Here is a 26,529-nt window from a genome sequence, read left to right on the forward strand (position 1 = left end):
ATCTTTGGGGATTCTAATTCTGTGTATTTGCTGTGTCACGTGGAGCAATTCACTTTACTTCCGGCCTCCAGGAGCCGCAGTCCCGTCAGGGGGCAGACCCGGAGTCGTAGATGTCCTAGTAGTGCTGTGGGTGCCAGCAATGATGCTTGTCTTTGGGGCGTGAGTCTTGGTACGGTGGTGGCTGTGGTGGTGGTTTCTCAATCTGAATGCATTACAAATGAGAAATTTTCAAGCTGTGGTTTTTCTTACTAATAGAATTGCAAACAGGGTTAAGGACAGGACTTTTGCAGCATGAGCTGCTCTCCCGTTGGGCTCCCGGACTTCAGTTACACCGTCTGCTATAGTGGGGTTACGGTTCCCTGTTTGTACAGCCTGATGGGACACTCTGCAGGGGCAGGGACTTGGCCCATGCCCTGTTATAGCCTAGGCATCTTACTTGTTGCACTTTATATGGAACATGATTGATCCCTACATAAAAGATATGAAGGGGTTGGGATCACTTGACATGGTGGAAGGAAGGCTGTGGAGCATTTTGTCCCGTCAGCTACAGCCGTTGATCTTGCAGAGTTGGCTCTGAACCACCAGGGGGCGCTGGGAGCTGCGAGGGGCCAGGGAGGCTGAAAGTCCTGCACCAGCTGGGCCGTCCCCGTCCCACAAACTGGACTTGTCTCCCTTCCCCACCCACTGTGGGCAACAGTGCCCACAGTGCCTCTGTTGAGAGACACGAAACCAGCAGCAGATAGGTGCTTTGTAATAAGCCCGATGTGAGCGGTGTTATCTCCTAAGGCCAAGATCTGGAGAAGTCACCCAGCTAACAGGCAGGCAAGTCCGCCCAGATTCCTGGCCCTTCACTAATCTGATACATGGCCACCTCTGCCCTGAGGACATATCCAGCCATGCAAATTTAATTAACCTGACAGCCCTAGAAACTTAAATTAGATCTAAGGAAGAACTTCCTTTTTTTTTTTTTTTTTTAATTAGAGCTAAAATGGGGCATTCTAGAACAGGGCTTTTCAAGTTGTCACCCATGATCCTTAGTCACAGAATCAATTTAGTGGGTTGACACATAAAGAAAAGAAAAGGAAAGGGACAGAGTAAAAACTATCAGTACCTCACAGATGGTAAGGCTGACGTGTGTGTGTGGCGTGTGTGCTTTGGATCATGGAAATATATTTCTGCCTGTGGGTCATGGTCAAAAATGTCCTAGAGCGATAGGGATTATAGTTTAGATCATTATAGGTTAGATTGTAAGGTGCTTGGGGGCAGAGGTCTGTTTTCTCTTTCTTTTTATGAACCCTGCATCCTTTTTTTTTTTTTTAAGATTTTATTTATTTATTTGACAGAGAGAGAGAGAGAACAATCAGGGGGAGCGGGAGGGAGAGGGAGAAGCAGGCCCCTCCACTGAGCAGGGAGCCCCACATGGGACTTGATCCCGGGACCCTGAGATCATGACCTGAGCTGAAGGCAGATGCTTAACCAACTGAGCCACCCAGGTGCCCCTGCATCCTTAACCTAATGCTGAGTGTGTGGCTGGTCCATCAGTCCGTCCAGAGAACTTACTGTATTTCTCCCTTCTTCCTTCAGACTGGAGGAAGTCAGAACACATCCTGTGCTGTCCTCACAAGGTGGTGGTATGTCTCTTGAGCTTTGCATGTGAGGAAAAAAGCAGAGCGACACCAAGCGAGTGATAGTTAAGAGCTTGGCTCTGAATTCTGAGGAAGCTGAGTTTGCATTCTGGGTGTGCAGTGTCTAGGCGTGTGGTATTGGGCAACTTCTGTAACCCTACTGAGCTTCACTGTCTCCATCTTCAAGCGTGGCGTGATCAGGGTCCCTGCCTCCGAGGTATCGTGAGGATGAGGCAAGAGAACTCGAGTTCGGGGGCCTCTAGCACAGGGCGTGGCATCTGAGAAGCGGGTTGGAAGCATTGTCAGCTGCTCTTGTATTTATAGTGACTATGAAGGGGGACAAAGTGACTCACCTCGGGCCCACCACTGGTGGTGGGAGCTGCTAGAGCTCCCGTTCTGTGACTGTTGGAGATCTTGATGTGGACTAGAAGCTGGAGCCTGTGGCGGGTCGTGCAGGGAAAGGAAGTGGATACTGTAGAGGAGGAGGTGTCTGTGTGCATGGAGATGGTCTGGTTTTGTGATTTAGAGAAAACAGAGCATCGCCCACGTGCAGTGAGCTAGGACTATCACTGTGGGATCTGAGAGTATACGTGGCATCTCTTAGAAAAAGCTAGGTGTTTTTTACTTAATCAGAAAGCAACAGTTTCAATTTAATGTGACGGGGTTTTTTGGTTGTTTGTTTTTAACTACGTGCACGTGTGCACACGTGCGCATGCACACACACACACACACACACACACACACACACACACACACACACACACACACAGGCAACTATTTCCTGAAATGGAACGTAGCCAGCCATGTATGGGATTAAATTGGTGCTTTTGTGTCTAGTAGTTGTGACACCTTCAGTGAAAGCTCCAAGATCTGATAAATGGTGATTTCTGAAATCGCTAATGGGCCCAGTCAGAATTAACTGTAGGAAAGTAAATCTGTGATGTTTTGAAGGTGCAGGACACCGGGCAAAACCCCAGGGGGACTTGGTTTTCCATTAGCCCTGCTTTTCAAGTACAAGTCTGTTCCCTTCTGTCATGTAGCCTGGGGAGTCGTGAGCCGTCTTTGTGCCCCAGAGTTAAAATGTTTTTGTCCTTGTATCCCTCAGTGCTGATTTTGTATCTTGGGAGGGAAGGGTGGTAGACACTAAAAATTATTCAATAGAAAGTTTCAGGTGTATATTTTAGTTGGAAATGTGACTTTCTCCCTAGTTTGGAGACAGCCAAGTACAACAGTTAAGAGCACTGACTTCATTCAGCTAGACCCACATCTCCAGCCACTCTTTGCTGCTTTTCACCTTCCTTTATTTTTCCCAGCTTTATTGAGGTAGAATTAACAAATAAAAATAATATGTATCTAAGGAACACAATGTGATGATTTCATATACATCTACACTGTGAAGCGATTACCTCAAGTAGTTACTACTATTTTGTGTGGTGAGAACACTTAGGACCCACTCTTGGCAGATTTCAAGTGTACAATACGGTATTGTTAACTGTAGTCACTGGGCTGTTCTAGATCCCTAGAGCTTATTCTTCTTATAACTTAAAACCTGTACTCTTTAACCAGCATGTCCCCATTCACCCCACCCCTCAGCCCCTGGCAACCGCCATTCTATCCTCCACTTCCTAGGAGTTGTTTGACTTTCTTAGATTCCATGTATAAGTGAGATCATATATTATGTATTTTTCTGCGTCTGGCTTCTTTCACTTGGTACAAGACCCTCCACCTTCATCCGTGTTGTCCCAAATCTGCCTGTGTTGTGTGACTTTGGGCAGGTAGCTAGACCTCTCTGCATTCCATCTGTGCCATGGGCTAATAACAGCACCACGACCCGTGAGTCTGTGGAATGTTCGTGTATGAGCTCTTCAGCACGTGGGGCACCGTCATCGTCGTCATGAGCACTAATATTATCAGTGGAAGGTCTTCCAGGAGGCCTGGCTCTGCCATTGTTAATAGCTGGTCTTGGATATGTTGCCGAACCTCAGTATTATTTTCTCTAAAACAAGGGAGAGGCCCAGGTGCTTCAGACTCCTCCTAGCTCGACCGCTCTGCGTTGTGTGCCATGTGTTCTCTTTCTTCCGAGGCCTCAGGATGTGCTCCTGGCTGCTGGGGACAGGGAGGTGAGATCCCACTTTCTGTTAAGGACCCACGGGCCTCTGCCCGATCAGTGTTGGTTCTCATCACCTTTGTTTTTCTTTCCTTGATTTTATATTCTCCGTGGATCTCCCTTTCCCTAGCCTCTGCCAAACGACTCCAGGCTTTTCTATGCTTCTTCTAATGGATTCAGTCCAGAGGTATGCCTGGTGGGGCGAAGTTAGGTCTCAGCTTGGCGGAGCCTCACACCCAGGTGAGGCTACAAATAAGGGTGATCCCGTCCCTTCGCTGTTGGTTTTCAAATTCTGTCTGTGTTTGTCCTTCCCACATTCCCCAATCCAAGCACTGGGGCTGCTTGCATCTGAGGTTGACCAGGGAAAGGCGCTCGTGGCAAAGGGATGACTTTTTTGATTTGTCGTAAACCACTTTCTCACTTTGTTTCCTTTCCGGTCTTCGGCATTAGTCGAAATTTTAAAGGGCTTGCCAGAGCTAATCTCAGTGTAATTTTATATTTTGCATGTGCATCTTTGCTAGCGCCCCCACCTTTGCAAAAAGTGGAGCTGTGGAGTTCATCTCTGGCCTGCCACTGGTATTTGAGTTTTATCTCCTTGTTCTCCGGGACAGGCATGCACAAAGAATTAATTGAGTTGTTTTCAGCCCACTTCCTGCCTAATTGAACACCTGCCTATTTGCTACCTGATCTGTCAACCGTCCCTGTCATGTTGGTGTCTTGCTCGTATCAGAAGATTCGGTTTTGTCATTTGCAGTTAGCCAACTCTGTCCTTCGGAGAACTGCTTTCTTCTTCACTTAATTTGAAGGTGCCAATGTGCCCTCTTTGGGTGCAGTCCCTCTGCGATCCCATCTTGCCACTGTCCCCCAGTTAACGTCATTGCCGATCGTCAGCCGCACGAAAGCTGCTTGAAGACCAGGCGCAGAGAGAGGGTATGTGTGCCTCCTGGGTTGATTCTCATGCTCGCCTTGCTCTCCCTCGGTCCCCAGACGAGGTTTCTAGCAAGTCATTCTTTATGTAGTGCTCATGGTTTAGAGCTGATGAGAAATCTTTTAAGGGAAGGGACCTGGTTTCTTTTTAAATTAAGACTTTGCTTTTCTTAGAGCAGTGTTAGGATCGCAGCAATATTGAGCCGAAGGTGCCGAGATTCCCCGCATACCCCCTCCCCCCGCCCCCATGCATGGCCTCCCTCATTGTCAACACCCCCCACCAGAGTGGTACACTTGTTAGAGCTGATGAACCTACACGGACACGTCATCATCACCATAGTTAATATTCACTCTTGGTGTTGTATTTTCTCAGGATTTGGACAAAATGCATAACGACACATATTCAACCAATGACCTGTATCTAGTATTTTCATTGCCCTAAAAATCTTCTGTGCGCTCCCTATTCATCTCACGCCTCCCCCCCACCCCCTGGCAACCACTGATCTTTTTTACTATCTCTATAGTTTTGCCTTTTCCACAGTGTCATGGAGATGTAATTAGAGTATGAGGCCCTCTCAGATTGGCTTCTTTCATGCAGTAATATGCATTTAAAGTTCCTCCGTGTCTTTCCATAGCTTGATAGCTCATTTCTTTTTAGTGCTGAATAATATTCCATGGTTTGGATATACCACTGTTTCTTTATCCATTTCCGTGCTATAAATACTCATGTGCTGGCTTTTGTGGGGACATAAGTTTTCATATCTTTTGGGTAAATACCAAGGAGTGTGATGGCTGTATCATAGGGTGAAAGTATGTTTAGTTTTGTAAGAAACTGTCAAACTGTCTTCTGTCTTCCGGTGCCAAACTATTTTGCATTCCCAGCGGCAGTGAGTGCGAGTTCCTGTTGCTCCACATCCTCGCCAGCATTTGGTATTGTCAGTGTTCTGGATTTTGGCCGTTTTAGTGGGTGTGTAGTCACGTCTCATTGCTGCTTTAAGTTACATTGTCCCGAAGACATATGGTGTGGCAAGACTGTTTTTTACACAGTGCTCTTTGTCACTGGGGGTGTATGTCTTTCCAAAGAGAAAAGTAGTTTTACTAAAAATGAGAGCCAGAGCAGAGAATCCAGTCTTCCCCAATAACAGAAAGCCTTCCTGGTTCATGGCCTGTGTTGGGTCTTCTCAGCTGTTTTCTTTGGTTCAAAAGTCTCATAGCCAGCAACGTGGTTTTTCAGTGGAGCCCTGGTCTGGGTGTGCTTTTGTTGTTAAAAATATTGTGGAGACACGGCAACCTTTGTTAATTAGTTGGTAGAATTGTGTTATTATCTTGATTATCTCTTAATTATCTCTTCCTGGTGTTCTTGGCCTTTTAAAAGGAAGTGTACTGTTGGGGTTCCTTCTGCCCAGATTTGAACTTATTCAAAAATGGGGTGAGACTAGAAAAACATTTATCGTCCAGATTTCTTTGCTCTCACTGTGGTTTTACATTTGCTTTCAGTTACCTTTTGGTGTTCCTTTGTAGAATTTTATATTTTAAAAATATTTTAGAGGGCTCTTCAAAAAGTTACCTGTAGAATTAATTACCATAGGACCCAGCAATTCCGCCCTAGGTAGATATGTGAAAGAATTGAAAACAGGGACTCAAATCTTTACAAATGTTCGTAGCAGCGCTGTTTGTAGTACCCAAGTGGAAACAACTCAACTGTTCATCAACAGATGAATGGATAAACAAAGTGTGGTATATCTGTGCAATGGAATATTATTCAGCCAAAGAAAGGAACGAATTACAGATGTGTTACAACATGAAGAGACCTCAAAAACATTACGCTATAGGTAGAGGAAGCCAAACACAAAGGGCCAAATACAGTATGATTCCATTTATGTGAAATATCCAGAGTAGGCAGATCCGTAGAGATAGCCAGTGGGTGGTTGCCAAGGGTTGGGGGAAGGGAACATGGGGATTGACCACTTAATGGTACGAGTTTTCTTTTGGGGTGATGAAAATATTTTGGAACTTGGTAGAGGCAAGTGTACGGCATTTTGAATGTCTGAAATGTCCCCGAATTGAACGCTTTACCATAAATGGTTAATTTATGTTATGTAAATTTTGCCCCAAATAAAAAAAACTGTTTGGAGGGGCAGCCCCCCTGTGTTCTTGCCAAGGGTGGGTTTTCTAGTGACGCCACACAAGAGTGGTGCTCCAGTGAGGCCTTCAGCGGGGGCCCGGCAAGGAGGCTCAGTCCTGTGGTTGCCACTGCCCCACCCCCAGCTGCCTGCTCAGTGACCTGCTGGGATAGAGGCCCTGAGGGTTGCCTCCCCTCTCTCGACCTCTTCCCTCTTCTGTAAAGCAGGCCTCACCTCACAGGATCACTACGAGAGTTAGGTAAGATAAGGCATAGAAAGTGCTTGGCACCTGGTAAGCACTTAATAGATATTAACTCTTCATTAATTTCATTAACTTCAGACGTGGGGTCTGAAGAGCAGTTTCTGGTCTGGTTTTGTTTCTGTGGAAGGAGAGAATGACGTGGACTCGGAGAGATGCAAAATGCTGGAAGCAGAGAAATGAGAGTTGACTCAAGCCGTCTAGGTTTTGGTTCTACTTTTGAGCAAAGAAGGGGAAAAGTCCCATTTCCTGGATTCCTTTTAGGAGTCCCCATAACCCCATGCAGCCAGCAAAGCTGGTGAAGGCTCACCTCCACCAGCTGAACAGGGAATGTTCGTGAAGCACTTCGGAAAGCACCCGGCCAGCCCCACATGGGTTGTAGCAGTCTTAAGGAGACGGCGCCGGGGAAGTACCCCCTGCCCACTTCCCTTCCTCGCCCCTGCTTCCTCAGACGTGAGCACTTGCTGGGCTGTGCCCGCCTCCAGTCTCTGCAGAGCGTTGGGCCACTGGGTGCATCTTGGTAGGCCGGGGTTGGTGTTTCTGAGTTCTGCTTTCTTCCTCAGAAGGAGGGGCTTTAGTCATCCCTGGGCCCGGATGAACCTTCCAGCAGCACGGAGGGGCAAGGATACCCGGACCTAAGGAGAGGCTCTCATCACTCAGCTGTAAGGGGTGGAGGGAACTGGGGAGGGCTGATCCGACTTTCACCAATGAAGAGATACAGTTTTCCGCTCTCCTAGCATGAAACTGTGGCATGGAGATCTCTAATTTTAGGGTATTACTCGATGGAAATGGGTACAGTGATCTCTCTCTAATTCTGTTCCCACTAAACATCTTTACTACACAATTAGCACCTTGTTATGTAGTGTTCTTTTCTGTTGTCACTTCACAATTTAGTGGCCAAGTAATCTCAGCCCTGGGTAGAAAGAAGAAAGATCGTTGGGCTTGGGGTCTGAAGAGCCGTGGCTTAGCAGTGTGTGTACAGGATTTCTACTTAGTTTTAATATTTAATCTGTTTAGCTCTCTTACTTCTTTTGGAATTGGCACCCCCCACGCCCCTCCCCACCCCTCCCACCCCCTCGCCCCTCCTGGAGAACTGCTTCTCTGCTCTCCACTCTGGGGGCCTGCTGAGTGTCCTTCCTGATGGGTCCCCTGTGCCGTCACTGGACCATTGATTGACCTGACTAGGCCTGTCAGGGCTCTCTCTGGGTTTTTTTTTTGTTTTTTTGTTTTTGTAAAAGGGCAGGATTTATTTCGAGTCCCCGGGGGTCTCAGAGACTCCCAAGACAGTAATTGCAGCCATGTAAAGGGATGTTAAAATGGGGCTTTTTCACAGAGCCCACGGGACAGGGATATCCTATACCAAAGTGAACACGAGGCAGCCTCCTCTGTGGAAAATACAAAGGAAAAGCACAGAACTGGGTTTACCACTTTTGGACCCCTCAGCCAGATCAAAGATATTGGGGGGTGGGGTCAGACTTTGGAGAGGGGAGAGGATTTAATGGAGAGATATCTTTGGAGAAGCTGCCATCTGCCCCTTTGTACCCGCCACCCAGCGTAGGGCTAAGGACGACAGAGAGGCCTAGTGGGCGTCATTTCAAGCCCATCGCCCGGAAGTTTGCAACTGGAGGCTCAAGAGCCTTTCTGTCTGAGGTGGTGAGGCCAGAACGGGGGTCTGGAACTCTGGTGGCCCTGGTTTCCTGTCCGGAGGAGAAAGCTGGCCTGCCAGGGGGCCTGAGGAAGCCACAGGCAGAGAGAAGCAGAGGGAGGTCTGTGTTCATCTGGGAGCCTGCAGCTGCCCGACCACCCCTCCTGTAGTAAAGTTTCTCTTTGGCCGTGGCTCACTGGAGGTGCTTTGTTTAGTTGCTTATAACCAAGCGCCCCAATTAATAGAACTGTGGTCCTCAGCAACCACTGAGCTTCTCTTAAGAGGCTCATCTTCTTTCTCATGTACAATGGTAACAATAATCAACTCACACTTGCTGGAATGTTCAGATGAAATAACACATCTGTGAAAACTTTGGGGGGAATCATAACATAGGAGGCAGGGAAGCTGTGACAAGCTTTGTGATTATTTTATTAACTATTTGACACTAATGACTTGATTGTTCTGAATGCTGTTTGTTTCTTCGTTTAGCTTAAACATTCTTTTAGAAACAAATGATGTCATTAGCCCGTTCCATTTTCTTTTTTAAGATTTATTTATTTATTTGAGAGAGCACCAGCCTGAGCAGGAGGGGCAGAGGGAGAAGGAAAGAGAGAATCTCAAGCAGACTCCACGCCCAGCATGGGGCTCGACCTCATGACCCTGAGATCATGACCCGAGCTGAAACCAAGAGTCAACTGACTTTACCACCCAGGTGCCCACATATTCCTTTTTTTAAATCACAGAATTAAAACAACCTTGACCTGACTTAGCTATTCGTGAGTGAATGGGTCTTGATAAGTTGGGGCCTTTTCAAGCCTAAAAAAAGCTTTCTCTGAGGTGAGCTCTAATTATGTCTTGCTGAGTACCGTGTATGGACTCCATAACAGATGGCTTGTTCCCCTCGCTTCTGTGCTAGAGAAACTTGTGCTGAAATTCTAGAGTGATTGCACATTTATTTGGCTTTGAAGTTAAGTAGCCTTGGGTTTGAATCCTCATGTTGCCACTTACTAGCCTATGTTGTTGTCTTTGAGCCTCAATCTTGTCATCTATAAAATGGGAATAATAAACCCAGCCCTGCAGATTGAGAATTATAGGAGATGATGCATTTAAAGTCCTTGGCCATGTCTTGCATGCGGTAGGTGCTCAATAGATGCAGCTATTACTATTAAAAATGATAGTTTTATTAATAGCTGCAACCGAAGGGGGTGGGACTAGAAAATATGAATCTGAATTTGGCATTTAATGACAAAATCAAATAATCAGGGAGGCATCCCCAGAAGGCCTAGAGCTGACAGAAAGAAGAGGCAAGAGAAGTGATATAAAGAACTAAACATGTAGGGTGATCTTTGGAAGAGGCCAAATGATCCATACACATTATGCCTCCTTCTCCCTGTTTTATTTTTCCTTTGTCTTCCTGATTCCATCCCAGACCTGCTTCATGTTTCTGGTCATGATGGTGAAGAGCCATGCCCATAGCACATTCCAGAGTTTAACATTTTCTTGAAGACTCATTTTCTCTGTGAACGTTGGCTTTTTGTTGGCCCCCACCCTTCAGTGATCAGAATTCTCCTAGCACAGTCTGCCTCCTCCCCTCCCATTTTCTCTGCCTTACCTTAGTTTCTTGCAATGTAGGTGGCCTTTTCGGGGATTTTATCATGTGGAATCATGGGCATTCGTTCAGCAGATGTTTGTTGAACACCTACTACAGGCAGTGGGCCGGGCAGTGTGCTAGGGAGGCCTGGGGAGTAGAAAGATGGATGAGACACGGTGGTCCCTGCTGCGAGGTGGCTCGCTTAGTAGAGAAAACAGATGGGCAGATAGACTCTAATTAAATGTGATTAGTGCTTTATGTTGGTCAGATAAGGAAAGACATTTGGCAGGAGCCTCAAGTCCCCAAGTCCTCCGTCAACCACCGGCTGCTCGGATCCTGAAGCCTGTCCACCTCCCCGAGCACAGTTTGCACAGATGCCTTCTTCATTAGCATCTGCAGTCCTGATGTGAAATTTCTCTGCATGGGTCCCTGCTCGGCAAAGTGTTTCAGTGAGGGTTCCTTTGGTCACCCCCACCCAAATCCTCCTCCAGGCACAGAAAGTCTAGATGAAAAGAGAACGTCTAGACCCACGAGTCTGATCTCTTCCTGTCCTCCCACAGACTTATACCTGCACCCCGCCAGGCCTCCCTGTCTCAGGTATGGTACCATCATCAACCCCGAGGCCTGAGAGCCCCTGTGCCACCTCCCTCTGTCTCACTCATCTGTCTATTAGTCACCAAGTCCCCTCAGTTCTGTCTCCTCCTTCTCCACTGCCACCACCCCAGCCCGAGCCACCGACTCCAACTGAGGCTCCTGACTCCAGTTACTGGTTACTGGGTTCTGAAAGTAATTTAGAGGCCTTTACCAGCTGAGAGAGAGAGAGAGAGAGAGAGAGAGAGAGAAAGGGAGGGAGGAAGGAAGGAAGGGAGGGAGGGAGGGAGAAAGGAAGGAGGGAAGGAGGGAGGGAGGGAAGGACGGAAATGGAAACCATTAGAGTGGAGTGCATGTGATAAGGTTGAGTTTTATTTTGTGAAACATGTGTAGTAATAGGCATACAGAAAAATGTGACTGAAGTTGCTAAGGCTTTTACATGTGTTGACTAATTTATCTCCCACAACAGCCTGTGCAGGAGGCATCATTATTATTATTCCTGTTTTTCAGATGAGGAAACAGGCTCAGGGAAGTTGAGAAACTGGCTGAGGGTCACAGAGAATGTCAGGGTTCCAGCCCAGGCTGGCCTGCTTTGCATAGCCTGTGTGTGTGTGTGTGTGTGTGTGTGTGTGTGTGTGTGTGTGTGTGGCGCCTGGGTTGCAGAATAAAGTGTCTTTCTTATTCTGTAAGTTATGATAAAAAAGACACTGGCAAGTTTCTGTTTGACAGATATCTGTACTTTCACTCTGAGCTGCAGCTACAATAAATAACTTTTTATGATGCAAACTGGATGATGCTTCTCTCTAGCAGGGTCACATGCTCTTAGATGAGATCCAGTCTGTGTTCTCACAAGGCCTGTGCAGCCTGGTCCCTGCTGGCCTCTTGAGCCTTATAGCTCCTTCTGTCTCATGGGATTTGAGACCCCTGGGGCCTCTGCATGTGTTCCCCTGACTTCTCGGACTCAGTCAGGCCTTTCATGACCTGCCCCCTTGCACCCTGGACTGCAAGTTCACAGCACTTACTACGTCCACAAAGAAACAGTTCTCGTTCGCTAGGTGTCTCTCTGGCACAGGGTCACCTAGGACTGGCTCATGTCCCCAGTCCCGAGAGCAGGATCTGGCATGTCAATTGGTAGATGCTTACTGGGTATTCTATTAGCTATGGATGGTAGAGAAAGACAGGGCTCTCGTTTTTGGCTGAATTGAGTATATCTATCAAAATATTCCTTACTCTCTTCTTCCTGTCTAACCTTTCTAGAAATCATTTCTTTAATTGGCCATGTTTATTTCTGTAGATGGTTCAGAATCTTTTGAGTGGATTTTTTATTTGTTTAAGATTATCTTTTATTTTCTTTGAAGATTTTATTTATTTGAGAGAGAGAGTGCAAGAGAGCACAAGCAGGAGGAGGGGCAGAGGGAGAAGCAGGCTCCATGCTGAGTAGGGAGCCTGACCTGGGGCTTGATCCCAGGACCCCGGGGTCATGACCGGAGCTGGAGGCAGACGCTCAGCCGACTGAGCCACTCAGGTACCCTAAGATTATCTTTTAATTTAGTGGATTCCCAATGCTCTGTTCTAACTGGATGAAGAGCTGCTGGCCCATATCTGCGGGGTGGGCCCTCCAATCCCTGTGGGGATGGGCAGTGTGGTCTTGTGAAAGAGTTCTAGACCCCCAGGTCAAGAGATAGAGGCCTTGGCTATACCGTTTCTTTGCAATTCAGCCAGAGGACTGCATCCTGGTTCATAAAATGGGGGTGATGACAGCGTACCCATTCCCAACTGGGCTGATCATGGTGGTCAGAGGAGAGAAACTGTGTGAAAGGTACATGACATAGCAGCGTTGGCTGTTCAGGAAGGTGGTTTGGTTTTTTTCTCTCTTCTTACTTGGATATCCTTGTGCTTGACAATGTCCCTCTGTTATTGGCCAGACCCTGCAGGCTCAGTGGTATCAGGCTCAGCCAAGGTCAAGGGCAACTCTCTCATCTGTTGAATGAGTGTAGCCTGGGCCACAGCCATTCAGATTCTTTCTCTGTGTTTATATACTGGTGATTTTTTAAACCTTGATATTTGACCTTGGGGACTTTGTGGCTGAGATAAGCGCAATGGCAACTCTGCATTCTGCTTTGGCCCTGATCATAACTACAGTGATAATAATTACAGCTTTGGTTGAGTGAGCATCTGCCCTATGCCCCATGTGTGCTCAGAGCGTCTGTGATGCGTTACCTCTCCTCTTACCCACTTCGGAAACTAGGTGGCAGATTCCTCGTTTTGCAGAAGAGGAAACTGAGGTCCACCGAGTTCAAGAAACTTGCCAGGATATTCTAGTTGGAGTTCTGTATAGGACACCTTTCTCATTTTAGTTACAACTACCCTATTACCTTTTTTTTCCCCCTTAAATTAGTAATGACTGTAAGCTCCTTGAGGGCAATTTTGACTAGCTGTGTTTTGTCTGTTTTCTGTGGTCTGTGCTCTGGATTGGTGTAACCCAGGTTTTCCTGGGTGAGCCACTTGCTCAAGAGGCCTGGTTGTCTAGGCCAGCCTCCCCATCCCTGTGGCGGGCGTAGCGGGGCTCTAGGGGTGCTTCCTGCCCCATCTGTTCCTGCCCCCCTGTGGTGGAGTGCACACTCCAGAAATAGGAACTGGTTTTCCCTCTTGCCTGCTGCTTTTTATGTCTCAATGCTTCTGTTTGTCTTCTCTGGGCTGCATTCATTTCCACCTCTTTACTGCCACAGTTTATTGCTCTTTGCTAGCTCCTTTATTTTTATTTTCTAAACTTGCCTGAAATGCATCTTGATTTTGGCATCTTTAGATGTTTAGAGCCTTGCACTTTGTTACCGATGATTTCCCTCATTTTGCGGAATTCCATTTGGTTGCAAGTCTGTTTTGCAAGACTCTGCTTCTTTCCTTTCCATCATTAAATTTTGATACTTTTCTGTTCCTGCTTGCTTACAGAAACTTGTCTTTCATTTTTTAGATTGTCGGCATGGACCTTCAGTGTGCTACAGTTTGATTTCCCATCAGACTGACTTGTTTTTGGAATTGTGTGTTCATGGAGTAGAGGGCCCCTTTACAGTGTCCCTGCTCTTTCTAGAAGGCAAATCTGTCCAGATCATGTTGGTATTCTACACTGTTCACTGGCTCTTCTAAGATCAGCTCGGAGCACCTCATCACTGTGCAGACACCCTACATGTCCTTCTCTGCCTCTTCTTCACCCGTACCCCACACACCATGCCTCCCTGCTTCCCATAAACAAGACCAGCAGTTCTCAAACTTTCTGTTTCAGAATGCCTTTTTTTAAGGATTCTTTTTTTAAAGATTTTATTTATTTACTTGAGAGAGAGAGCAAGAGAGAGCACAGAGGGAGAGAGAGAGATCACAGAGGGGGAGAGGGAAAAGCAGACTCCCTGCTGAGCAGGGAGCCCGATGCGGGACTTGATCCCAGGACCCCTGAGATCATGACAGGAGCCGAAGGCAGACCCTTAACTGACTGAGCCACCCAGGCGCCTTGCCTTTAAAAATTCTTAAAAATTAATGAGTTCCCCAGAGAACTTTCAATTATGTGGATCATATCTAGCAATCTTTACTATATTGGAAATTGAGATGGAAAAGGTTTAAAAATACTAATTAAAGTAGTTTACCTATAGCAGTAATAAACCTATTACTTGATAACATAAATAACATTTTTAATGAAAAATAACAATTTCTAAGATAAGAACATTTAATGGGAAGAGTGACATGGTTTCACTTTTGTCCAGATCTCTTTGATGTCTGCTTTCACTGCAGACAGATGGATTCTCATAAATGCTTCGGCATTCATTCTGTTGCAATATGTTGCATTGGTTGAACTGTATGAAGACAATACAGCCTTACCCAGATATGTAGTTGGAGAAGGGAGGAGTATTTTAATAACCTTTTCAGTTACTTGTGGGTAGTCTTTGAAACTACAACAGAGCTTGACAAGTGGTAGTTGTTTTTTTTTAAGATTATTTATTTATTTGACGGAGAGAGAGAGCACACAACCAGGGAGAGCAGCAGAGGGAGAGGGAGACGCAGGCTTCCCACTGAGCAGGGAGCCCCATGCGGGGCTCGATCCCAGGACCTGGGATCATGACCTGAGCTGAAGGCAGACTCTTAACCCACTGAGCCACCCAGGTGCCCCCAAGTGGTAGTTTTCTAAAGGTTTGTTGTAGACGAGAATCTGAAACCTCATCAATGCACTTTTTGTACTTTGTTCCATTGAAATCTATTGGTCCACCTTGCACTTTGGAAGGCTCTTTTATGCATTTTGAAACATCACACATGAGCCATTTGGAAAATAGCACTTTTGTTAATGTTACTACCCCTCGTCTGAAAAGTCCGAGTATATTGGATGCTCCAGAGCTCATGGTGACTAATGTAGGTTTTTCAAAATTTAAGTTTTTGCTTGAAAGCTCAAATTTTTTTTAGCAATAAATACCAGTTTTTCTTGACATCACCAGCTTACTTTATTCATTTTTGAGAAAATTTCCAAAAATACCCAAGTCGGAATAACCCACAGTTTTTCTGTCATTCTTCTGAGTAGAAATGGTGATGCATGAAGAGGAGCGGCTAATGCAGCTCGAGGCTGCGTCGCACAAGTGCTGTTCCTTCCCGACCGTCACACTGCGGCCGGCAGCGGAAGTGCATAATGGGAGCTTCCGGTTTTGTCAGATGGGATATTAAAAAGATGTGTACTTGGGGCACCTGGGTGGCTCAGTCGTTAAGTGTCTGCCTTCGGCTCAGGTCATGGTCCCAGGGTCCTGGGATCGAGCCCCGCATCGGGCTCCCTGCTCAGTGGGGAGCCTGCTTCTCCCTCTCCCTCTGACCCTCCCCCTGTTCATGTTCCCTCTCTCTCTCTCTCTCTCTCGCTCTCTCAAATAAATAAAATCTAAAAAAAAAAATTAAAAAGATGTGTACTTAAGGGTTGATATGTAATGCAATGAATATTTTTTACTGCATCAAGGACGTTCTTAGGTGAGGTTGACTTTTTTTTCTTTTTAAATGGTGAGTGCATGGCCGTGGGGAATACAGTGACAACTAATATAGTCACATGTCACTCCTCGATTCTCGCGAAGGCACCAGCAATGTTCCCCAGCATTGCTTTTGCAGGGTCAGTGCGTATGTCAACACAGGTGAAGGTAGCTTTGACCTTGCAGTAGCCACCGAGAAGGTCTGGGACCATACTTTGAAAACAACATTGTCTTCATTTATCCACACACACTAGACTCTTGCTTCGCACATGCCGGGAACACTTGTCCTCACCAGCTCTCCATCCTTGTGTGCCAGTGTGTATACACACACACATACATACCCAGGGGTTTTTATGTATAGTGGTTTTACTGATCATATGTTCTTAGGTCTCTTCCAGTGGACTGTGAGCCAGGTTTCATATTTACCTTGGTGGCATATAGTGCCTAAGTACTGTACCTATTAAATGCTAACTCGTTCAGTGTTGGCTCTTTTCATCGTCATCCTATCATTATTGCAAGGGCTTAAGACATGTTTTTTGAACCAATGAGGAGTTTGGGTTAGCATTTTTCCAGAATTTCCTTAGAACATTGCTTCTCTGTGATGTCAGTAAGTGTTAAGCAGGAGGGGCATCTGTGCTTAACTAGATTTGAAGATGTTCAGCAGGTTTTGAATGGAAGATCCTTCACCGTATAATGTGCACTGGGAATCTTGAAGGGGGGTGGGAGGCTATAGAATGTGGTATTTCCTAAGTTGAATGGCATGGGAACCTCCTTTTCTTGGTATATCTCATAGAATTAGGTTTTTTGGGATCTCCCTTGGGAAACAATTGTGTAGTCTGGCTTTTCCACTTTTACAGATGAGGAAACATTACCAAAACAATCCATTTTGTCGTATTTGCATGCATTTTTGTATGCATAATTAAGGTCGTTGTGCATGGATTTACATCTCAGATATTTTATGAGTCCCTCTAAGGTTAGGTGCTAGTAGATTTAGGCAGGCAAAGCAAGCAAAAAAAAAAAAAAAGATTTGGAGAAAATGCTAATAAACCATTTGTATAGAGTAGATGGTCAAGTGGGAGATTCAAGTATGCATCAGCTGATCACCCGAAACTACAAGTGTTATGTCAGTGGTAAGTAGGAAGGTACACAGTGCTAAACCATTTGCTTTCTGTTTTTCCCAATTTCAAGGCTCTGCCTGGTCTGTTTAGGTATTCCTTGCAACACTTTGTCACTGCCATTTACCTGTGATCCAAACAACTGATGAAGATCATTAAGCTGTGGGTGATTTGCCCACTCACTTCATCTGAGAGGGTAGTGTGTCAGAGATAAGATCTTTCAGGATGTCAGCCAACCTCCACTTAGTGCTTTGCACATAGTAGGTGTGTGTCTGTATCGATTGGCTGAGCAAAGAAGGAATAAAATTGTGCTCTGAAAAATCTGAGGCTAAAGCACAAACCACACTGTGGTCTCATCAGCCCAGTGCCCGAACTCGCTGCACTGTACAGGGTGGGCTGAATAAAGCCTAATAACTCGCTTTTCATGCCCCACTGCTCCAACCTGGCGCATTCTGGAGGGGACCGGTGATCTTCCCTTCTCTTCCACTCAAAACAAAACACACAACACACCCTACCTTCTATTTTGATCTAGTAGTGCCCATACGTGGACGAGGGGAATGGCAGTACACTCTACATGAATGTAGTTCATCAAAGGACGTGATGTCACTATGATAAAATTGGCCTTTGGTCTTCTGCCGGCCTGTACAGATGACAGTGGGAGGGTTTTGTATCAGAATAGCCTTGGAGTCAGGACTTCGCTAAGAAGATTAACCTAGTGTTTAATTTGATGTTTCATTCTGTGAAGTCACCTACAGAGAAATCAAACATTTTACATGTTTGCTAACCAGTGCTTTTGGTTCTTGGCACGTGGCCTGCACCGCTCTGGGCTGGATGAGCTCTGGGAGTGCGCAGACATCTCCCTTTGCCCCTCTCCCCACACCCCCTCATCTGGATAGACAGGCAGGAAAACATTTACCAGTTCCAATTATTCTTTTGTTTCAAAGCCTGAAACTTTTTCAGCCACATCATGTTCCTGCCAGAGTCTGAAAATTAATAGGCTTTTTAGAGAAGCCGAGGGTTGAGTGGAGTCACTTTGAGAACGGCATGCATCTGGATGCCTGATTTTTCAGGTGTTGCTCTGAGACTGAATTCAGAAATCTTCTTCTTGGGGAGTTTTGGCCCTCTTGATTTCTAATTTCTGTGATTGAGTTAGAGTTGTGGGAATATCATGAGTTGCTAATTTTTTAAAAAAATAATTTTCTTCCCTTTGTAAAAGTAATTCACACTAATTGTAGAAACCTGGAGAAATACCAAAAGGCATAATGCCGAAAATTACCTAGTACTCAGAGATAATCACTACAATCCATTTTGTCGTATTTGCATGCATTTTTGTATGCATAATTAAGGTCGTTGTGTATAAATTTCGATTTCTACTTTTCCTATTTCACACAAGAATATTTTCTCTTGCACTGACAGCAATGCAGCATAGGTGCTTATGTTAGTTACTGGGGGCTGCTGTAACAAATTTCCACACATGGGGAGGCTTAAAACAACAGAAACTGATTTTCTCACCGTTCTGGAGACCGGAAGTTCCAATCAAGGTATAGGCCCGGCTGTGCTTTCTCTGGAGGCTCTAGGGAGAAGCCACTCCTTGTCCCCCACTAGCTTCCAGTGGCTGCTAGCCTTCCTTGGCATGTGGCCTCATCTCTCCCAAATCTGCCTCTGTTCTTATGAGCGTGTGCACGTGCGTGCGTGCGTGTGTGTGTGTGTGTGTGTGTGTGAGATCTCTGCCTCTCTCATGAGGACACATGTGAGGCCTCTAGGGTGCACCCAGATAATCAAGGATATCTCTTCATCTTAAAATTTTTATCTTTTTTTAAGTTTTGTTTAAGATTTATTTATTTATTTATTTGAGAGAGCATGCTCTTGTGCGGCAGAGAAGGGCAGAGAGTCTTAAGCCGACTCTGCGCTGAGCATGGAGCCTCCTGCGGGCCTTGATCTGACCTCTGTGAGATTACGACCTGAGCCGAAACCAAGAGTCGGATGCTTAGCTAACTGCACCACTCAGGCACTCTAAAGATGCTTATCTTAGTCACATCTGCAGAGACCCATTTTCTGTATAAGGTAACATGGACAGGTCTCAGGGTTGGGTCATGATGTCTTTGGGGCCAATTTTTAGCCTGCCACAGGACTGAAGAGCATAGAATTTGGAGCCAGACTGGGTGGGCTCAAACCCCAGTGCTGTCTCCTACTAGCAGGATGACTTTGGGCAAGTGTCTTAACTCTTGCTGCCTCCATTTTCTGATCTGTAAAGTGGGAATAATAAGCTTAGGATAGTGCCTGGCCCATGTAAGGATTAGCTGTTATTTTGTAATTGTTATTTTCATTAAAAATCCTTTGTAAAATGTCATTATAATGGTTGCATAAAACCGTATTTGTGAATATACCATAATTTATTGCATCATTTCCTTTTGTTGGCTTTTAAGTTTATTTCCAGTTTTTTATCTCATGGATAACACTGCTGTGGATACCTTTGAGCATTAAGTTTTGTCCCCACTTATGATTCATTCTCTACTATCGGGTTCTGAAAATGGAATTACAGTGTCAAAGGGTATGTATGATGTAAGCTACTTAATAAGAATTTGCCAAATTGCTTTCCAGAAAGATTGTGCCTGTTATATAACTCCTACTAGTAGTAGCTGAATGATGAGAGTGTCTGTTTTACTGTGGCCATACCTGCATCGAGTGTTATTATTTTAAACATTCTTTTTTTTTTTTTTTAATTTTTTTTATTGTTATGTTAATCACCATATATTACATCATTAGTTTTTGGTGCAGTGTTCCATGATTCATTGTTTGTTCATAACACCCAGTGCTCCATGCAGAACGTGCCCTCCTCAATGCCCATCACCAGGCTAACCCATCCCCCTACCCCCCTCCCCTCTAGAACCCTCAGTTTGTTTTTCAGAGTCCATCATCTCTCATGGTTCGTCTCCCCCTCTGACATACTCCCCTTTTCTTCCTCTCCTGTTATCTTCTTCTTTTTCTTTTTTCTCAAAATATGTTGCATTATTTGTTTCAGAAGTACAGATCTGTGATTCAACAGTCTTGCACAATTCACAGCGCTCACCGTAGCACATACCCTCCCCAATATCTATCACCCAGCCACCCCATCCCTCCCACCCCCAACCACTCCAGTAACACTCAGTTTCTTTCCTGAAATTAAGAATTCCTCATATCAGTGAGGTCATGTGATACATGTCTTTCTCTGATTGACTTATTTCACTCAGCATAACACCCTCCAGTTCCATCCACGTCGTTGCAAATGGCAAGATCTCATTCCTTTTGATGGCTGCATAATATTCCATTGTGTATATATACCACATCTTCTTTATCCATTCGTCTGTCGATGGGCATCTTGGCTCTTTCCACAGTTTGGCTATGGTGGACATTGCTGCTATAAACATTGGGGTACACGTACCCCTTCGGGTCCCTACATTTGTATCTTTGTGGTAAATACCCAGTAGTGCAATTCCTGGATTGAACGGTAGCTCTAATTTCAACTGTTTGAGGAACCTCCATACTGTTTTCCAGAGGGGTTGCACCAGCTTGCATTCCCACCAACAGTGTAGGAGGGTTCCCCTTTCTCCACATCCCCGCCAACATCTGTCGTTCCCTGACTTGTTAATTTTAGCCATTCTGACGGGTGTGAGGTGGTATCTCATTGAGGTTTTGATTTGGATTTCCCTGATGCCAAGCGATGTTGAGCACTTTTTCATGTGCCTGTTGGCCATTTGGATGTCTTCCTTGGAGAAATGTCTGTTCATGTCTTCTGCCCATTTCTTGATTGGATTATTTGTTCTTTGGGTGTTGAGTTTGATAAGTTCTTTATAGATTTTGGATACTAGCCCTTTATCTGATATGTCATTTGCAAATATTTTCTCCCATTCTGTCGGTTGTCTTTTGGTTTTGTGGACTGTTTCTTTTGCTGTGCAGAAGCTTTTTATCTTGATGAAATCCCAATAGTTCATTTTTGCCCTGGCTTCCCGTGCCTTTGGCGATGTTTCTAGGAAGAAGTTGCTGCGGCTAAGGTCGAAAAGGTTGCTACCTGTGTTCTCCTTTAGGATTTGGATGGACTCCTGTCTCACGTTTAGGTCTTTCAACCATTTGGAGTCTATTTTTGTGTGTGGTGTAAGGAAATGGTCCAGTTTCATTCTTCTGCATGTGGCTGTCCAATTTTCCCAACACCATTTGTTGAAGAGACTGTCTTTTTGCCATTGGACATTCTTTCCTGCTTTGTCAAAAATAAGTTGACCATAGAGTTGAGGGTCCATTTCTGGGCTCTCAATTCTGTTCCATTGATCTATGTGTCTGTTTTTGTGCCAGTACCATACTGTCTTGATGATGACAGCTTTGTAATAGAGCTGGAAGTCCGGAATTGTGATGCCGCCAGCTTTGCTTTTCTTTTTCAGTATTCCTCTGGCTATTCTGGGTCTCTTCTGGTTCCATACAAATTTTAGGATTATTTGTTCCATTTCTTTGAAAAAAGTGGATGGTATTTTGATGGGGATTGCATTGAATGTGTAGATTGCTCTAGGTAGCATTGACATCTTCACAATGTTGATTCTCCCAATCCATGAGCATGGAACGTTTTTCCATTTCTTTGTGTCTTCTTCAATTTCTTTCCTGAGTATTTTATAGTTTTCTGAGTACAGATCCTTTGCCTCTTTGGTTAGATTTATTCCTAGGTATCTAATGGTTTTGGGTGCAATTGTAAATGGGATAGACTCCTTGATTTGTCTCTCTTCTGTCTTGTTGTTGGTGTATAGGAATGCCACTGATTTCTGTGCATTGATTTTATATCCTGCTACTTTACTGAATTCCTGTATGAGTTCTAGCAGTTTTGGGGTGGAGTCTTTTGGGTTTTCCACATACAGTATCATATCATCTGCAAAGAGTGAGAGTTTGACTTCCTCTTTGCCGATTTGGATGCCTTTGATTTCTTTTTGTTGTCTGATTGCTGTGGCTAGGACTTCTAATACTATGTTGAATAGCAGTGGTGAGAGTGGACATCCCTGCCGCGTTCCTGACCTTAGGGGAAAAGCTCTCAGCCTTTCCCCATTGAGAATGATATTCGCTGTAGGTTTTTCGTAGATGGCTTTTATGATATTGAGGTATGTACCCTCTATCCCTATACTCTGAAGAGTTTTGATCAAGAAAGGATGTTGTACTTTGTCAAATGCTTTTTCTGCATCTATTGAGAGGATCATATGATTCTTGTTCTTTCTTTTGTTAATGTATTGTATCACGTTGATTGATTTGCGGATGTTGAACCAGCCTTGAAGCCCAGGGATAAATCCCACTTGGTCGTGGTGAATAATCCTTTTAATGTACTGTTGGATCCTATTGGCTAGTATTTTGGTGAGAATTTTTGCATCCATGTTCATCAAGGATATTGGTCTGTAATTCTCTTTTTTGATGGGGTCTTTGTCTGGTTTTGGGATCAAGGTAATGCTGGCCTCATAAAATGAGTTTGGAAGTTTCCCTTCCATTTCTATTTTTTGGAACAGTTTCAGGAGAATAGGTATTAATTCTTCTTGAAATGTCTGATAGAATTCCCCTGCGAAGCCATCTGGCCCTGGGCTTTTGTTTCTTGGGAGATTTTTGATGACTGTTTCAATTTCCTTAGTGGTTATAGGTCTGTTCAGGTTTTCTATTTCTTCCTGGTTCAATTTTGGTAGTTGATACATCTCTAGGAATGCACCCATTTCTTCCAGGTTATCTAATTTGCTGGCATAGAGTTGCTCATAATATGTTCTTATAATTGTTTGTATTTCTTTGGTGTTGGTTGTGATCTCTCCTCTTTCATTCATGATTTTGTTGATTTGGGTCATTTCTCTTTTCTTTTTGATCAGTCTGGCCAGGGGTTTATCAATCTTGTTAATTCTTTCAAAGAACCAGCTCCTAGTTTCGTTGATCTGTTCTACTGTTCTTTTGGTTTCTAGTTCGTTGATTTCTGCTCTGATCTTTATGATTTCTCTTCTCCTGCTGGGTTTAGGCTTTCTTTGCTGTTCTTTCTCCAGCTCCTTTAGGTGTAGGGTTAGGTTGTGTATTTGAGACCTTTCTTGTTTCTTGAGAAAGGCTTGTATTGCTATATACTTTCCTCTCAGGACTGCCTTTGCTGTATCCCAAAGATTTTGAACAGTTGTGTTTTCATTTTCATTGGTTTCCATGAATTTTTTTAATTCTTCTTTAATTTCTTGGTTGACCCATTCATTCTTTAGTAGGATGCTCTTTAGCCTCCATGTATTTGAGTTCTTTCCGACTTTCCTCTTGTGGTTGAGTTCTAGTTTCAAAGCATTGTGGTCTGAAAATATGCAGGGTATGATCCCAATCTTTTGGTACCGATTGAGACCTGATTTGTGACCTAGGATGTGATCAATTCTGGAGAATGTTCCATGGGCACTAGAGAAGAATGTGTATTCCGTTGCTTTGGGATGGAATGTTCTGAATATGTCTGTGAAGTCCATTTGGTCCAGTGTGTCATTTAAAGTCTTTATATCCTTGTTGATCTTTTGCTTAGATGATCTGTCCATTTCAGTCAGGGGGGTGTTAAAGTCCCCCACTATTATTGTATTGTTGTCAATGTGTTTCTTTGCTTTTGTTATTAATTGCCTTATATAATTGGCTGCTCCCATGTTCGGGGCATAGATATTTACAATTGTTAGATCTTCTTGTTGGATGGACCCTTTAAGTAGGATATAGTGTCCTTCCTCATCTCTTATTACAGTCTTTGTTTTAAAATCTAATTTGTCTGATATAAGGATTGCCACCCCAGCTTTCTTTTGGTGTCCATTAGCATGGTAAATGGTTTTCCACCCCCTCACTTTCAATCTGGGGGTGTCTTTGGGTGTAAAATGAGTCTCTTGCAGACAGCATATTGATGGGTCTTGTTTTTTAATCCAATCTGATAGCCTGTGTCTTTTGATTGGGGCATTTAGCCCATTTACATTCAGGGTAACTATTGAAAGGTATGAATTTAGTGCCATTGTATTACCTGTAAGGTGACTGTTAACTGTCTGTTGTCTGTGTTCGTTTCTGCTCTTTGCTGCTTTTAGGTTCTCTCTTTGCTTAGAGGACCCCTCTCAATATTTCTTGGAGGGCTGGTTTCGTGTTTGCAAATTCCTTTAGTTTTTGTTTGTTCTGGAAGCTTTTGATCTCTCCTTCTATTTTCAATGATAGCCTAGCTGGATATAGTATTCTTGGCTGCATATTTTTCTCGTTTAGTGCTCTGAAGATATCTTGCCAGTCCTTTCTGGCCTGCCAGGTCTCTGTGGATAGGTCTGTTGCCAATCTAATGTTTCTACCATTGTAGGTTACATATCTCTTCTCCCGAGCTGCTTTCAGGATTTTCTCTTTGTCTCTGAGACTCGTAAGTTTTACTATTAGATGTCGGGGTGTTGACCTATTTTTATTGATTTTGAGAGGGGTTCTCTGTGCCTCCTGGATTTTAATGCCTGTTTCCTTCCTCACATTAGGGAAGTTCTCTGCTATAATTTGCTCCAATATACCTTCTGCCCCTCTCTCTCTCTCTTCTTCTTCTGGGATCCCAATTATTCTAATGTTGTTTCGTCTTATCGTATCACTTATCTCTCGAATTCTGCCCTCGTGATCCTGTAGTTGTTTCTCTCTCTTTTTCTCAGCCTCTTTATTTTCTATCATTTGGTCTTCTATATCGCTGATTCTCTCTTCTGCCTCATTTATCCTAGCATTTAGTGCCCCCATTTTTGATTGCACCTCATCAATAGCCTTTTTGATTTCGATTTGGTTAGATTTTAGTTCTTTTATTTCTCCAGAAAGGGTTTCTCTAATAACTTCCACGCTTTTTTCAAGCCCAGCTAGTATCTTTAAAGTCATGATTCTGAACTCTAGGTCTGACATCGTACTAATGTCCATATTGAGTAGGTCCCTGGCTGACGGTACTACCTCTTGTTCTTTTTGCTGAGGTGATTTCTTTCGTCTTGTCATTTTGTCCAGAGGAGAATAGATGAATGAGAGAACAAAAGGCTAACAGGTTTACAACGTCCCCAGCAAATATACTGTATACAAATCAGAAAAGACCTGAAACCAGGGGAAAAGAAAGGGAAAGAAAGAAAAAAGAAAGAGAAAAAGAAAAAAAAAAAAGAAAAAAGATAAAAACAAAAACAAAACAATTCAAAAAAGGCAGAATATGATCAAATATGATCACGCTAGTGCATAGATCAGTGCCACACACTAGATTTTGGGCGTATTTTGGTCTGTTAGAAAAAAGTGCCTCCTAAAATTTTAAAGGAAGAAAGGCATATATGTACAAAATAAGGGTTGATACAATGAAGGGATGGAAGATGACTGTAAAGATGAAAATTATAAAAGATTTTATAAAAGGACTTGGTAAGATAAGTTGTTTGAAAAAAGAAAGGAGATTTAAGGGAAAAAAAAAAAAAAAGGAAAAAGGGAGAGAATGTGATCAGGCAGGAGACTAGAACAAAGCCATACACTAGTGGTTTAGGGTATATTTTGATCTGTTAGAAGAAACTGTACCTCAAAATTTTAAAGAGAGAACAACTTATATATATATGCCAAAAACAAGGATAACTACTATGAAGGGATAAAATATGACTCTAAAAATGAAAAAAAAAATAAAAAATGTTTTTTTTTTTTTAAAAAAAGGGATTTATAAGATGTTGGTTGAAAAAGGGAAAAAGAAAAATAAAAGTCAACAAAAATTAACTTTGATGAAATAATGAATCATGGTAAAAAAAAAAAAAAAAAAAAAAAAGCCATGAATCTATGTGCAGTATTCCCCTAGCGCTGGAGTTCTCCTGTTCTCCTTGATCGATCAACTTGGTCTTGGCTTGCTGGCTGTTTGTGTTGATCTTCTGGGGGAGGGGCCTGTTGCTGTGGTTTCCAAATGTCTTTGCCGGAGGCAGAATTGCCCCGCCCTTGTCGGTCCGGGCTAAGGAAGCTGCTCCAGTTTGCTCTCAGGAGCTTTTGTTCCCTGCAAGCTCTCGGTACAGCTTTGGAGGAGCAGGGCGAAAATGGCGGCCTCCCAGTCTCCGCCCGGAGGAGCTGAGAACTCGGGGCCCCACTCCTCGGTGCGCCCCCAGAGAAAAGCAGTCACTCCCGTGTCCCCGGTCTCTGGCCGCACTCCGTGCTCACCCGGCCTGTGATCGAGCGTTGCTATCTCTGGCACCCGACCCCGCTCGGAGTCTCCAAACCCAGCAGATCCCTGCAGTGCGTTCCCGCACTGCTCCTCCCCGGGAAGGAAGGGGAGTCTCCCCGGATCTGCTGCTTGTTGGGTCCTTGCTGGGGGAGCCGTGCCCCGACTGGGCCGCAGATCACAGTTTATGGCCACCCCGAGCTGAGAGCCCGCGCCTCGGCTCCGTCTCTGCAGCCGGCTTCCCCGCTCCGATACCTGGGAGCTCTGCCGCACTCAGGCACCCCCACTCTCTCTGTGACCCCAAGGGTCCTGAGACCACACTGTCCCGGGAGGATTCCACCCCCCGCTTAGCCACTGCAGCGACGTCCCTCCGCCGAGCCAACTTTTAAAAGGTCCGATTTTGTGCTCCGCGGCTCTAGCAC

The 26,529-nt window shown here is 44.5% G+C and overlaps 1 long non-coding RNA gene across 5 annotated transcripts in view; it reads left to right on the top strand.

Moving 5' to 3' along the window:
- LOC113914331 overlaps positions 1–26,529 on the top strand; it is a 76,651-nt gene that overhangs the window by 16,154 nt on the left and 33,968 nt on the right. The window contains exon 1 of one of the 5 annotated variants that reach the window (XR_003517439.2): positions 4,491–4,662. The exons of 2 other annotated variants lie outside the window; for them this stretch is intronic. This is a non-coding gene — a long non-coding RNA (uncharacterized LOC113914331). Of the gene's footprint in view, positions 1–4,490; positions 4,663–6,946; positions 7,042–7,634; positions 7,704–26,529 lie in introns of those variants that run through there. 2 more of the 5 variants (XR_003517441.2, XR_003517442.2) reach the window with 2 other exon arrangements.

This window comes from Zalophus californianus, chromosome 11, assembly GCF_009762305.2.
Source record: "Zalophus californianus isolate mZalCal1 chromosome 11, mZalCal1.pri.v2, whole genome shotgun sequence".
Classification (NCBI taxonomy): Eukaryota; Metazoa; Chordata; class Mammalia; order Carnivora; family Otariidae; genus Zalophus; species Zalophus californianus.